Genomic DNA, 16,335 nt, shown 5'->3' with positions numbered 1-16,335 from the left:
ACCCTGATTGCCTTCTATTATAAAATGACTGGTTTTGTGAATAAGGGAAGAGCCTTAAGGGAAGAGCTTTCGACACTGTCTCTCACAGTGTTGTTGTATCCAAAGTTAATCATTGTTGTCTGCATGGGCAGATAATTAGATAGGTAAAAATCTGGTGGAATGGTTGGACTCAGAGGGTAGCAGTTAATGGATCATACTGAACCTGGAAGCCATTAACAAGTGGGGAACCACACAGGTCTCCTCCTAGACATGTTTTATTTAATGTCTTTACCCGTGACCAGGTGACGAAGTGCTTGCTCACTAAGTCTGCAGATGACACCAGGCTAGGGAGACTGGGTGATACCTCAAGGGCAGGTCCAAAAGGATGTGGATAGGCTGGAGGAATGGGCCAACAGGAAAGTGGTAATATCCAAGAAGAATATCCCAAGTCCTGTACTCAAAGAGAAAGAACCCCTTGTACTGATACAGAATGGGAACTACCTTGCTGAGGAACTCTGGCTCTGTAGAAAAGGTTTTGAGGTTCCTGGTGCACAGCAAGCTATGCATAAGCCAGCAGCAAGACATGGCAGCAAAGAGGACCAACAAAATCCAGGGCTGTGTTAACACAAGCACAGTCTGTTATTCAAGGGAACTGATTACTCTCCTTTACTCTGCACTCAGATCATCTTGATACTGCATCCAGTTTGAGTGGAAGGAAGTCACTAACCCAGAAAGAGTTCAACATAGGTCTACTGAAACAGTCAGGAACTGGAGCACTTGCTTTGTGAAGACAGACTGAAGGAGCTCAGCTGGTTCAGCCTGCAGACATTTCTGGAGGGACCTAACAAGACCTACCAGTAGCTATAGGGAGGGTACCAAGAAGATGGAAGAAAGCTCCTCGGTGGCACACAGATCTCATGGAATGAGAGACAATAGACATAAATAGAAACAGGAAAGGCTCAGAATGGATATAAGAGAGAAATTTTTCATTATGAGAGCAGTCAAGCAGTGGAGCAGGCTGCTCAGTGAGGTTGTGTAGTGTCCATCCTAGAATCATAGAACGGTTAGAGTTGGAAGGGAACTTAAAGATCATCTAGTTCCAACCCCCCTGCTATGGGCAGGGAAACCCTCCACTACACCAGGTTGCCCAAAGCCTCATCCAACCTGGCCTTGAACACTTCCAGGGATGGGGCATCTACAACTTCTCTGGGCAACCTGTTCCACTGCCTCACCATTGTCACTGTAAAAAATTTCTTCCTTATATCTAATCAAAATCTGCCCTCTTTCACTTTAAAGCCATTGCCCCTTGTCCTATCACTACACACCCTTGTAAAAAGCCCCTCTCCAGCTTTCCTGTAGGCCCTCTTTAGGTACTGGAAAGCTGCTGTAAGATCACCCTGGAGCCTTCTCCTCTCCAGGATGAACAGTCCCAACTCTCTCAGCCTGTCTTCATAGCAGAGGTGCTCCAGCCCTCGGACCATCTTTGTGGTCCTCCTCTGGACCCGCTCCAGCAGCTCCATGTCCTTCTTGTGTTGGGGACTCCGGAGCTGAATGCAGTATTCCAGGTGGGGTCTCACGAGAGCAGAGTAGAGGGGCAGAATCACTTCCCTTGACCTGCTGGTCACACTCCTTTTGATGTAGCCCAGGATATGGGTGGCTTTCTGGGCTGCCAGTGCACATTGCCAGCTCATGTTGAGCTTCTCATCCACCAGCATTCCCAAGTCCTTTTCCTCAGGGCTGCTCTCAATCCATTCTTCACCTAGCCTGTGCTTGTGCTTGGGATTGCCCCGACCAATGTGCAGGACCTTGCACTTGGCCTTGTTGAACTTCATGAGGTTCTCACAGGCCCACCTCTCCAGCCTGTCAAGGTCCCTCTGGATTACATCCCTTCCCTCCAGCGTGTCCACAACACCACACAACTTGGTGTCATCTGCAAACTTGCTGAGGGTGCACTCAATCCCACTGTCCATGTCTCCAACAAAGATGTTAAATAGCACTGGTCCCAGTACTGACCCCTGAGGAACACCACTCGTCACTGGCCTCCACTTGAACATTGAATCGTTGACCACAACTCTTTGAGAGCGACCATCCAGCCAATTCCTTATCCACCGAGTGGTCCATCCATCAAACCCACTTCTTTCCAGTTTAGAGATAAGGATGTCATGTAGGACAGTATCAAATGCTTTGGATAAGTCCAGGTAGATGATGTGAGTTGCTCTTCCCCTATCCATCAATGTTGTAACCTCATCATAGAAGGCCACCAAATTAGTCAGGCAGGATTTGCCCTTAGTGAAGTAATGTTGGCTGTCATCAATCACCTTCTTTTTTTCTATGTGCCTTAGCATAGTCGCCAGGAGGATCTGCTCCATGATCTTGCCGGGCACAGAGGTGAGACTGACTGGCCTGTAGTTCCCTGGGTCTTCTCTTTTCCCTTTTTAAAAACGGGGGCTATGTTTCCCCTTTTCCAGTCAGTGGGAACTTTACCAGATTGCTACAACTTCTGAAATATGACGCATAGTGGTTTAGCAACTTCATCTGCCAGTTCCCTCAGGACCCGTGGATGCACCTCATCAGGTCCCATGGACTTGTCCACCTTCAGGTTCTTTAGATGGTCTCGAACCTGATCTTCTCCTACAGTGGGCGGTTCTTCATTCTCCTAGTCCCTGCCTTTGCCTTCTGTGGCTTGGGCTGTGCAGCTGGAGCTCTTGCCAGTGAAGACTGAGGCAAAGAAGTCATTGAGAACCTCAGCCTTCTCCATATCCCAGGTAGCCAGGTCCCCCGTTTCCTTCCGGAGAGGGCCTACGTTTTCCCTATATGTCTTTTTATCACTGACGTATCTATAGAAGTTTTTCTTGTTGCCCTTGATGTCCCTGGCCAGATTTAACTCTATCAGGGCTTTAGCTTTCCTAACCTGATCTCTGGTCCTCGGACAATTGCTCTGTATTCTTCCCAGGCTACCTGTCCTTGCTTCCACCTTCTGTAGGCCTTTTTTTTTGTTTCCGAGTTGGTCTAGGAGCTCCTTGTTCATCCATGCAGGCCTCCTGGTGTTCCTACCTGACTTTCTCTTTGTTGGAATGCACCACTCCTGAGCTTGGAGGAGGTGATCCTTGAATATTAACCAGCTTTCTTGTGCCCCTCTTCCATCTAGGGCTTCGTCCCATTGTACTCTACCAGGGAGATCCCTGAAGAGGCCGAAGTCTGCTCTCCTGAAATCCAGGGTAATGAGTTTGCTGTGCACCGTCCTTGCATCCTTGGAAGTATTCCAGACTTACTGAGTAAGGCCTGAACAACCTGAGAGCTGACCCTACTTTGGTCAGGGAGTTCAAATAGAGACTTTCTGATGTCCCTTACACCCTGAATTATTCTGTGATTCTTGAAGAGGTAATTCTTTAAATAACTATGGCATTCAAGGAGTCAACATCTGGAGCCACCTTTTTACTTTATTATAATCAAAATGTTATTTACTGAAGTAGTAAAGCTGTACACAGAGCAATTCAGATGAATAAATGACTGAGTGTCACAAAATCACATATATTTAAGATAGTTGTTTCAATTGGCCAGAACATAGTCCTTCAGTCAGACACAGTTATTACTTATTCCCACATGTATAAGATCATGATATTGAATACCTAATTAAGCAAAAAGTGGGAAAACATGTGGCCCTGACCGTAGCTACCTTTCCCAGATATTAGGAGCAGGATTTCCTTAATACAGCACAGCAAAAAGAACTCCTCATACATAGTTGAATTACTCTACCTTCATTCACTCGAAAACTGTTCATGGAATGATTTGTTGATAAGTACAGATTTACATAGTAAATCTTATATTGAATCTTACTAGCTGACATTTTCTGCTGTACCAAAGCATGCTCAGGGGATGGCATGAGAGGAAGATAATGCAAGTGTAATGCTTCTTCAACCCATCTTGTAACAAAGTATGAATATCAGATGCGATGCTATCACATACTGTGCTTGAAAAACTTTTTTCCCGTGGAACTCACATGTCCAGAAAGTAAAGACGGTGGATTAAAATTTACTTTAACTTCTTTAGCCTTCACTTGAGAGCTTTTGTTGGAGAACTTAAAATGAGCTAAACGTGGAATAAAATTATGACATTTGGACTACAGAGATTTAAAGTTATTCTAAGAATGTATATCAACTTTGTATACTGCTTTTCTAATCCTTATCTTGATTTTTGCAGATTTATTCCAAAGAAGGTTGAAGAACAGTAATTTTCAGATACAAGTAACACTACTGTTTATCAAAGCCATTCTCTCCCTATCTTTTTCTTAAAAAGTACATGTTAATCTGAATCATTGTCATCATGTCAAATCCTAAATCTAAAATGTGGGTCAAGAAACTCAAGCACATTTCAGCTCAGTGCTGATTAAATAACTAAATAATATACATCATATGTAAGATGCTGAAGTCAGCAGAACTAGTCACATAACAAGGTGAGAAAACTTGGTTCACTTTATTATAACAAACATCTCTATTTCAGCCTTGCTAGTTAAAATCCTCTACAGGTGAAGGAAATGCTGAAATGTGTGAAGCAATAGTTTTGTGTATTTTCCTTTTTTTAAATTATCAGAAAAAATGCTGGGCAGAATTCTCAAAAGAATTTCCCAAGAGAATAATTTAAGATCTTTATTTGTCCTAGGTTAAAATTTATGTACTATCAGCAGTAGTTTGGGTGTTCTGTAAGGGTTTTTTTTAAGGAAGTTCTGAAATATCATTATGGTAGAACATTTTAAGGCAGTAAATATAAACATAAAACATAAATATCTACTGCTTGTTTCCTTTCAAACCAGCTCTTCTGCAGCTCTATAGCAGAGCTGAAGACATGATCCAATCTACCTTCCTTAAGTTCTCAGGGACAGGTAATGAAAACCATACTATCCCCAGTTTAGGTATTAGGCATGATTTTAAGGAGTGTTAAACTTTCAAGGTTTTATAATCACACCGTAACTTTGAAATGTTTTTCCCTCTAGGGACTCTGATTGAAATATAGATTTCTCTGAAAGTCATGCATGAGTTAATTTATACATTAACCTGCAATAGCTTGAGAATTAGGTGCACAGAGTTCTGAATCAACCTGGCTTCAATAGCATGATGAGGTTTATTTTATTTCTCTTTGAGTCAGACTAGCCAATGGCTCTGTTATTGTTCTCTCTTCTTATTTCAAAGATATCACAGAAAATTATAAGCAACTTAAAGCTATAAAGCATTTTTAAAATCTGTTCTTGTTTAAGAAATTCCTTTTATGTAATCAGTATTTTTATAACTCCAATGAAAGAGGAGAGGAGAGGAGAGGAGAGGAGAGGAGAGGAGAGGAGAGGAGAGGAGAGGAGAGGAGAGGAGAGGAGAGGAGAGGAGAGGAGAGGAGAGGAGAGGAGAGGAGAGGAGAGGAGAGGAGAGGAGAGGAGAGGAGAGGAGAGGAGAGGAGAGATGGAAGACTTCATTTTCTACAGGGCTTTGCCACAACATCTGACTCTCCTATCAAAAGAAAAGACTCCTAATAGAAAAGTAAGAAACAGATCCATTTTTCTACTAATCCAGATTGGTTCCATACTTTACTATCAGTACTAGACTGAAAAATACTCCCTGTGTAATCGTTTGCACATTTCTCATGCTATTCTCTTCATAAGACCAAGCCTGGTTTCAGTAGTCTGTCTAAGTAGTGTGCACTTAAGTGACAGCTATTCAAATTTCACGTTGTTCTTTTATCAAGTGTACAATTTCACCAGCTCTAAGGCAAAAATACCCTCTTCTGAAGTCACACGCTCTTCTGTTGTTCTCCACTACTATATTTGAGAATTTCAGTTATTAACAAGCATGTGAGGTACTTTTTATTATTTTGATGTTCTGGTTAAAGAAACTGCTCTATACCATCACCTCTATTCATATCACAGCTATCATTCATTTCAGTTTTATTTTTGAATGCTGAATACTTATTTTGTAGTATAAAGAGATATTTTAGGTACAGACTTTTTAAGGTGCTGCCTTCTTGGTTTAACTGCTCTGGATTCACTGCATTCATTCCATGAGCAATTTTACTTGCCTCTGCCTACTGATCCATATAACTGTAAGAAAACAGGGAAAGAGTGCCTGTATGTGAATGTGTGTGTATCTGTGTATACTGAGAGGAAGGAGGGAAAGGAAAAGTCTGGCTTGAGTGTCCTGCTCAGCATTTCATAGGAAATTCATGGCAGTTAGAGTCCTGTTCTCCAGGATGCTGGCATAGCATCCAGCTTGTACAGCAGAGGGATCTCAGAGTTAGTAATCTCCTTCATTTGCTTTATCACTGTTGAAGGAGCATGCTGTGTATGAAATGCCAATGGGTTCTGTTGCATAAAAGAGGTAAAAATAATGACTGCAGTTATATTTTTTGTCATGAAATATATACAAGTGAGCTAAATAAGGATCCAGTAACCCTGGCATGTCATAAAATATAATGACTATTTAACATATTAACACTTTTAAAATTATTTGTCTGTGATTTTCCAACCTTTTAAAGAACAAACTGTAAACCCCAGGAGTTTAGATGCATGGCACACAGTGCATCAATGCCAATGATTACATGGATTTTATAAAAAAAGTAAGCCTGTAGAACCAGAATACGTATCTGTGGCATTTGAGATAATGAATGAATTTATATCATTAGTGGGTTTTCTTTCTCTGCATAGACAAGTTAGAACAGACACACAAGCCAAAATGCTGACTGTATAGGACCACCAAACTTCACCAGGCTAGAGCTGTATTTTGTGTCCTGGAGAACAAGGTGTACTAACCATTATGCTTCTCTTTCATCTGACACTGAATTAATTCCTTTTTTACCCTCTATCCTCGTTTCAGGCCTAGCTTCCTTACTAAAGATTCATATTAGAACTAAAGTCCTTTTTCTCACTTCAGGTTTTGGGTCATACATTATCTTCAGCTACCACTGAATCATGGCTACCTCTCTCTGAGCCCTCTGGTTCCATATATTTCTTTTTTGCATATACTGAAGTCTTTATTTTGTTACTTCTGCATCACAATAGTAGTGCTGGTGGGCCACAGGGGAATGCTTAAAACCGCAGATCCAAAGTTTTAATTTTTCTATCTGATACCCTATAGACCAAAGCCACAAAAAACACAGTTTTGAGAAAACTCCCATCCAGCTACTGCATCTGTTGTCTAGAATACATAGAGAGAAAAAAGGAATTCCTTGATTTTCCTTTGAAACTCAATAGGTCTTTACTGAGCAAATGCGAGTTGTAGTTTTCTTGAACAGAATGTGATTATATCAATCAGGTAGATTAAGAGAATCAAGTATTTTTTCCAAAGTATATAGAATATTTTTCCCTTTTTTGAACACAGGTTTTTTGTTTGTTTGTTTGTTTGTTTATCTAATATGGTTCACTGGTATAAACCTTATTTTTCTAAAAATTTGAATATAAGCAGCATCTCTCAATACTATGAATAGAATTCCATTCTCCAGGACTGAAGATTTGAACAGAGGCACAGAGAAATAAATACAAAAAAAGTTAGAAACAGTTAAAAACATCTTAGAATGGGGTGTACCATACCTTAAATCCACAGTACAACTAATAATAAACTAAATATCTGTACACATAAGTTGAAGTTGTTATAAATGTCATGGGTTTAACTGAAAACTTAAAGGGCAAATTAAAAAAACTGTATCAGTTTTTTTGTAGCAGGAGTTAAACATCTCACATATACACACCACAAAAAGCAAAACATCTCACATATACACACCACAAAAAGCACATCATCCCATATATATCATGCCCATGGAAGAAACAGAAGCAGTTAGTTCTTTTCACAACTTTTTTCTCTTGTTCCTTCTTCTGCCTGCCCATCCACTCCCTTCTCCCTCCAGTTCTGCTGAGCATTTTGGAGCTACCCTGATTCAAGGGGACGTTTCCAGGCCAATGTTGTTTCTGAAACTTAGTCAGTGAAGGGACTCCCTGGGAAGCATTCCCACACCCTACCTCTGCCTTACCTTGTCTACTGAACTGGGGATGGTTGGCAGCAGACCTAAACTGGGAATGATTCTAGCACAGAAACAGCACTAGAATCAGTGAACCACAGTTGTGTCTTTCAGTGCAGCATTAAGCTATTCTAATGTCAAATATTGCTCATTCAGAGCCAATTCAGCTCCAGCTGAAGTCAGCAGAAGTTTTCCATAGATTTCAGTGATCTTCATATAAAGCCAGGAGAAAGCAAAACCTTGTGCAAGCAAGATAACAAAAATGGAAATGGCAATGATTGATTATGTAGGTCATTGTAAGTTATGTGAGTTATGCATTATATATAATGTGTTGGGCTAACCCTTAGGAAAAGTGGTTTGCGATGGGGAGTACAGATGACTAATTCTAGGTCCTGGGGTACTTGTTTTGATCATCTTGATATCAATAGTTCTTGTGTTTCACTGAGTCTTAGTAGGACAGAGATAAACAGAGAAGCAAATTTTGCCTTAGATCTTCAGTCACAGTGTCTATTAACTTCAATGAAAACTGACCTGACTTAGCTAGGGCAGAATTTTGTCTTTACACTTTCCAATTTTAGTAGAATACATATGTGTGTCTTAAGCTGCTATGTTCACTTTTCTAATGTTGTTTTTGCTTCTCAGTTGTTATTTTTAATGCTTTTAAACAAATATATTCTTCCAGAAGCAAAACAAATTAAAAAATGCATCTTTTCACAGGTTTTTACTTTAATTATATCCTACATAATCTGTTGTGCATGCTTATGTAAAAAAGTCTTGGTTACTAGAAATTGTGGCTCTTGAAGTCATTAAGACTATGACTCTATGGAACAATTTAAACGTATACCTCAAATTAATATCAGACCATTAGGAGTAAATCACACAGAAATATCTCTCTACTGCATTCCCTAATAGACAAAATACTCAAATCAAAAAGAACAGAAGTACAATCTGCAAAAACCTGGAGTTACTGTACAATTTAATTACCCAGTTGTTTTTGGTTTTGGTTGTTGGGTTTGGGGTTTTTTTTGTAAAATGTACTGCTGCCAGTGGGAAGAAGTGAGGCAGAGAGTGAGAAAAAAAGCCTTCCAAGCATTTAGGAAAACCTATGTCCTCTCCAGAGATGCTTGATCTATTTGTGGTAGTACAATAAGCTGTTCCTTTGGCAAGAGAAGGTATGTTAGGTGGTTCACAACACACAATTTATTTACAAGACTTCAAGCTGCAACAGCTGCAACTTCATTCTTTGCTGGAAGATGAAGAGAATGCATCCAAGTGTAACATAAATATACAAGTCAGATGTGCCACTGTCAGATATCATCCTCAAAGACATTTCACTTTCACTGGACTGAGTGAATTGGAATCTCCAGATATTATTTCACACCGAGAAAATATAATGATGAAAACAATGCATTTAAAGAATAGATAGAGAGTTTATTTATTTGTTTATTTATCTTGAAATATGGCAAGGTAATATGCTAAAGAATCTTTTACAGGACATAAGTAAAACAATCTATTTTGAGCTTCTATTTCTTTATCAAAGAACACAGCCTTTCTATTTTGCATGGCACCAGCTATCCAGTCAATAAAATATTTTTAGTGTAAGACAAATTGTATATGACCGTAATTATTGAAGATTTGCTTCATTTTAATAGTATTTGATTATCAAATACATATTGCCTCATGCTAGGCTGAATATTGGATTACCAATGGATCATTAGAATTTCTTGCATATTAAGCTATCTTGACCAGTCATGTTAGGATGAAATACGATATATAAGAGATGTCTCACAAGAGATACGCGAGAAGTAGCACAATTTCTTTATAACACTTTAGTAAATCCCAGCTTAGAGCTAGAAATGAGAAATTGCTTCGGTTCCATTCAGTGCTCTGTTCCCCAAACGAAGATTTTTTCAAGATAAAGGATTTGGCAAGATTATCACCCATTTAACAATTGCCAACATAACTAGTGCCATGAAACGCTACTTTTCAGAGAAGCAATCAGATGGGATCAGCTGTGCAGCCTCAGATTTCCCCCTTGACTTTTGCCTTGGCCAGCGGGATTCTGCAGCAGAGGTGTTTCCAGCATTCCTGCTTCCCTATAAACAGAAGCCAATTCAGGATTCATCTTTACAGTGAAGTAAGACTTAAACAATGTTCAACAACTGGTGAGTGAGAGTTATGGCAGAAAATGTAATAAATGGCTATGACATGAATTGAGTTGAATTAATTTTGTTTATCTTTTGACTTGCTCAGTTGACAGACAAGAGTAAAGGTGATAGTGAGATTGTAAGGAGTTTAGAGAAGCATTTCAAGATCCCATTTTTTTTTGTTGTACAACTACAAGAATAGTTCATCATTTTAAACAGCATTATTTACATGAGTATGTGCTAAATGAATTAATTCTAGAGTCTAGGTAATTAATTTTGAGCTAATCATTTAACATTTCTAGCCTTTTAATATTACAGGATTCTCTGCCACTCCTTTCTATCTAAAGGATGGCAACTACAGTATTTTAGTAACATACTATAGGATTCAAATATATGAAAAGTATGTTTTAATTTCATAGATATTATTTTATTGCTATTATTTATAATGCATGTATATATATGTATGTATATATATTTACATGCATACATGAGTAGAAACCTAGGGAAAAGCACTCTAGAAAAGATGACATGAATTTAGGTCGTTTAGATCAGAATAGATTGTGGACATACAATGCGACAGTCTTCAAATGCATGAAAAAGTGCTGCAAAGTGGAAGATAGCAGTCTGATTTCCTTATCTGCAAAACAACAGGCTTAAATTGCAGTAGAATAATTCAAGAGAAGCTTTCCAAACAGAAGGACAAATGTATTCTATTAAATTTAATAATAAAATTATTAACCTTTGCTTGTAGCTCACATAATAAACAGTTTTAATGATCAGTTAGCACAAAAAGATGAGTTTCTTTAAGTGGATGCATAAATCACATAAAATGGCTCTGTTACTGGACTGCATAATACAAAAGCAGATAGGTGAAGTAAATATTTCTGTTGATAGATTAAAAAATTGTTTTCTATAAGCTTTCAATAAAATTCTTTCAGATTGTGACTATGTGGGAGAATATTCCTCTTGTAATTTTATCAAATACTTATGTAAACCCAGTTCACAGTAAAAAAGATAATCAATTAAAAATTGAAACAAATATTTGAAGAAAACATCTGGCAGCATTTTTGCAGCTTTAATTGCGTGTGATGATAATTGAATAGAGCAAGAGTGAGCTGATAATGGAATATCCACAAGAGAATGGGAAAGATTCAATAGAGGGAAGACAAAAGAAAATATGTCTGACTTGTATATTCTACTTGCTTGAAAGTTCTGGTTGCTAATTGCCTATGTTATTTTAAAAATCAATAATCAAGAGATTCTGTTGATATTTATCAATGTTACATTATATGCCCGTATGTAAACTGAGTGCATATGTTAAGTTTTCTCACAGGCCCAGAGGTGTGGAGAGATCTATCTCATGTAACTACTGAAATATCAGTAAAAACCCAAAAATTTCTTTTCATAGATTTAGAAATTCAGAAAATAATAAATATGGGAAAAGGATTTATTTATTTTTTAAACAAGGTATCTCTTTTCTGTCTAAGGTGTTTGTAGACGACTCACTACTGTGGTATTGGAACATTTAATTATTTTAATACATATGTCCCTGTGAGACATAAAATGCATATCTACATATGAGAAATTCAGACAAAATTGGATAAAATACTTGAGTTGCATATATCTTGCATGAGTTAAGTGTTCATGGATGAGGTTCACTAAGACTAGCCATTTAAGTACTATGGCGCTTGTCAGTCAACAATAAACACCACAGACAAGGCTATCAAAATCATACTTCTCATCAAGTGAAGAATTTCACTGCATCTATTAAGGAAGTTGCAAATTTTTAACTCGTTTCTTACTTTGCGTAAATTGTCTCCCTGAGTGCTGTCTCAAATTGGTTTCTTTAAATTATGGAAAGTGGTTAGTAACATCCAGAAAGAAGGGAGGCTGGTTTCCAGAGTTTCCTTTATCCAGAAAACCTTGATCCTACTTATGTGAAAAACAGATATCAAGTTTAGTGAGAAAATATACCCTCATGGGTGTGGAAGTGTTTTTACTTTTTGAGCAAGAAGCCGAGACACAAAGAGTTAGAATGAGTAAGAGTAAACACATTGTCATAGGGGAGCTTGAGGGCCAAGGAGAGGAGGCAGTGAGATTGGCAGTGGGGAATTAATGGGGAGGCCATGATGTGACAGCAGCCCTGGGTGGGAGGTTGTGCTGGCACAAATGGAACAACCACAGGCTCTGTGTGCCAACATTTGCCCATGGACCTGAGTGATGGGCTTGTCTATCCCTTACGCGGCACTGCTGGGGCAGGGTGTTTGGGAGGGGTCACTACCCACCACTGTTTTGTCTGCTCCAATGCAAGGGGAGAGGCTGAGAGTGAAGTAAGACACACCATGGGGCAGAGAGAGACTGACTGTGAAAGAAAAGCCCCAAGTCATGTGAGAAGGAACTCTGACCACTGATACTGAGCGATGGCCTTTCCCAGCCATTCTTGACTCCTGCTCACCACACAAGTTCATGTTGGGTGCGACATATGTTCCTGCAACGTCCCTTCCTCCCAAAGCCACAAAGCACCCTTCCAGCAGACTCATCCCCACCTGTCACCCAATCTGTCGCCCAGAGTGGACCCTCATGGGGGGAATTTCTCAAAGACATATCCCCAGAATCCAGAAAGGGGTTTAGTCACTGGCATGCACTCTCTCCTCTCCAGCATACTTGCTGTGTCAATAGGTAGACACTAATGAAGATATTTATTGACAGAGAAGACAGAAAGGTGGTCTCCTTGCCCACAAGGAGGGCACTTAGTCTAGCTGGGCAAGGCAACTGCAGGCCGGTTGGCAACTGGCTTTCTCTGTATTGGGTCCACCTTAAGCTTAGACATCCACAGGGAGCTAGGTATCTAGAAGATGTTTCTCCAGAGGGCCACCACTTTCCCTAATTATTACTTCTTAACTTAGCTGGTTGGCAGAAGCTGCCAACAGTCATATTTATCATATAGCTCCAGGCCAATCTTTTTGATTTTCTCCCTATCAAAAGTCAATTAACTACTATCATCTTCTGGTCTACTTTCCTAAGCATGTTACTTGGGTGTGAAAATATGAAAAATTAATCTGTGGTTCTTTGTTTCTTTTCTGTGTATACCCAAACGATTAGAGGATGGCAGATGTGGTCCAGACCTTTGGAGAAGCCTCCTCCAACAATTCCCTGTGTTTGGTTTGTATTCCACAGTGTATACCAACATCACCTTACGAGTTTATGCTGGGCAGATATAGATGACATCTCACTTAGATAAGTGAAGCTTTCAGGCAGGCTTCACCATGACACATGTGCAGAAATACCTTTCTGCTAAACAATGCCTACCTTGTGCAAGAATTAAAGATTCTCGTGCCTCTAAGAGACACTTCCCTGGCACTCTCATTACTTTGGAGCCACCAATGAAAATGCCTAGCCAGCAAGCAAAAATTGCACATTTCCATTGTAGGGAAACAACAAAGTTAAGATACAGTCCTATTTACTGCATATTCTGATCATTTCTTTGAAATTATTTGCAGCTACAACTTTGCTTCAGGTGGACAAAAGTACATACATGTACAAGTACACACATGGAAATATAAATATATGTAAAAAAAAAAAATATTTTTCATCAATGTGAACAACATAAAAAACCAATTCCTTCTTGTAGCGGATGGTCTGCCTGAGACTTAAAACTGTAAGAAAAATAATCCTGCATCTGTTAAATACTTTGGCTTAAAATTAAATGTTTTGACAGAAAGTTTATTTCTGTCAGAGACCAAAAGGCTGGAGAGTTGATTGATAGGTGTATAACTGCCCTATATGATTTGTCTTTGTGAAGGTTTAGTAGCAGAAAGAATGATTCATGAGCAAATATTTGGAAGGGAAATTGTTCCATAGTGAAGAATGTTCAACAATAAAAGTAGATTTAACACCTGACAAGACTGTGTTTGTTAAAAGGACTTAAAGCTATCAGTTCAGAGAAGAATTAATCTCTCATAAATGTTTCATAGATACTGAAAATAATACTGGTAATTTAAAAGACAGGTGTCACTTCATTTGATTTCAGAAACTTTATTCAGATACTATTAAGTTGGATAAATACGTAAATATTTGTGTTATTGTTGCTAAAGTCTAGTAAGATCAAGTTTCTGACTTTCTACCATCTCCCGTGCCTTTTTCAAATTTCTGTAGCATTTTTACAACTTTTTCTTTTGTGTGGAATACCCACATGAGTACTAAATAAACTGACTATCATACCAAGTAATCATCTATTTTTCTTCTTTTTCTTCAACAGTTTGTAACTGCACACAAATTATTTTAAGTGAATGTAAATATTTTGATAACAATGCTAAATTAAATATCAGTTCACTGATCAGAAGAGATATTAAAACCCAAAACCAATAATGAATTATTCAATAGTACACAAAGTATAGAAGGACAGCTGAAACTGATAGGAAACAGGTCCACAAGAAAAAAAAATGTATTGGCAAAGTCATACTAAGTATGAACCTACTTGAAGATCATTCCCAGGTAGCTGAGATGCTGATAATGAGTTATAAGAAGACAAGTACACTCAGAGAGTAGACTAGATCATCTAAATTTTCAAGTTCTGCATGTATTGACTACAAATAGAAAATTAACATAAGTAGTCTCCAAACTTGCTTAATATAAAAAGGGCCGTTGAATGCATCTGAATCATTTAACTTCCTTTTTCATAACGTAGATGCCATTACAAAATACCAAAAACTCCAAGGAAGAAAGGAAAACATACAGAAACAATAAAACATATTTCCATATATATGTGTCTGATTCCCTTAATGTTAGTAGTCAATACAAAGGGGCAATACAACTGAGAATTAGAGAAATACAATCTTGTATCTAACCCAGTCAGAGAATGCTTAAAAGTATTTTTTCTGTTTATTTTCTCTTGTTGCATTCATAGATATTTAAAGATAAGGATTTAAGATGGAGAGTTAGTGATCCATGTGTAGTAGACATGTGTAGTGATGCTTTTAATTTTTTTTTTTTTTTAATGCAGGATTTAAATGAATAGCGCATGATCATTTGGCAGATCGGAGCAGGGAGGTTTTCCAACTAGGATCTGATCCTACCCCCCCCCAAATCTACAAGGGCAAGATAACTCCTGTGTCAATGTTGTAAAAAAAAAAAAGAAAAAAAAAAAAAGCATAAAAATTCTCAGAAAAGGCAGTTACTCAGATTTATTTGTTCGAGAAACTAGATCTTGGGATAATTCCATGTGGCCTAAAATATAAAAGAACTTTAAACAGCTTTATGAAATTTCTTATTCCTGTATCATCTCTCTTTGGTCCTCAGATTCTCTACATCTCTAATGTCTTCCATTCAATTTAAGAGCTGTGCTTATCAATCCATTAAACCAAAGCGTTTCCTTTGTATGATTTCAGGACGATATCTCAAACATAAGAAAACTGAACACTGAGCATGATAAACTCAAACAGGACAAAATATTTGATCCATTTAAAAAAAATCTTATGTTTTTACATGAAAATGAAAAATATTTCCACTATTATAGCCTAGGCTTGGACAGTAAAAACCAATATTTTAATTAAACAAATAATGTGCTGTGGATTAGTCTGGCTGATGTAGCTATAATAAGTAAATATGGACATGAATTTCAAATTTCAGTGACAGAATTGTGAACTGATTCTGATTTCACTTGTTTATACTGTGAAATATCTTTATAGACTTTAGTTACTTATCCAAATCCAACTCTGTATAAACTCAGTCCAAACATAGCAATAACAAGCTTTGACATAACCTGATACTGTAATGGCCATTCTCACAAAATGACCTGGTTAGTTTCTTTTCCTTCTTCCTCTTCTTGTGTGCAAATGTTCTGTCTTGGAGAACTTCAAACTCTTTCTAGTTTTGGTAGTTTGATACTGTATAATCCATCAAGCAAATACAGAAGTCCTTGAAAAGATGAATATTTGAATAGTTTCAGTGTTTTACTTTCTGCCTTAGCTCAAGATACAATATAATGCTTTACTTACATGTCCAGTCTTTTGCCAAAATCCCTCACCAAAGCTTTTCAAGGAAATTAGGCAGTCATGGAATACAGAGTATGTGTTTGGTATGGCTGTTTAGAAGGCCTACAACATTTTAGGAATATAGTAGACATAATGGCCAGTATTGCAATGGGGACAGTTCAGTAGTAGAGTTCTGGGAAGATCTGGGCTACAATCTTGGTGTTAACACACTCTTTAAGTAACCT

Source organism: Tauraco erythrolophus, chromosome 2 (genome assembly GCF_009769465.1).
Source record: "Tauraco erythrolophus isolate bTauEry1 chromosome 2, bTauEry1.pri, whole genome shotgun sequence".
Classification (NCBI taxonomy): Eukaryota; Metazoa; Chordata; class Aves; order Musophagiformes; family Musophagidae; genus Tauraco; species Tauraco erythrolophus.
This window is presented reverse-complemented; position numbering follows the sequence as displayed.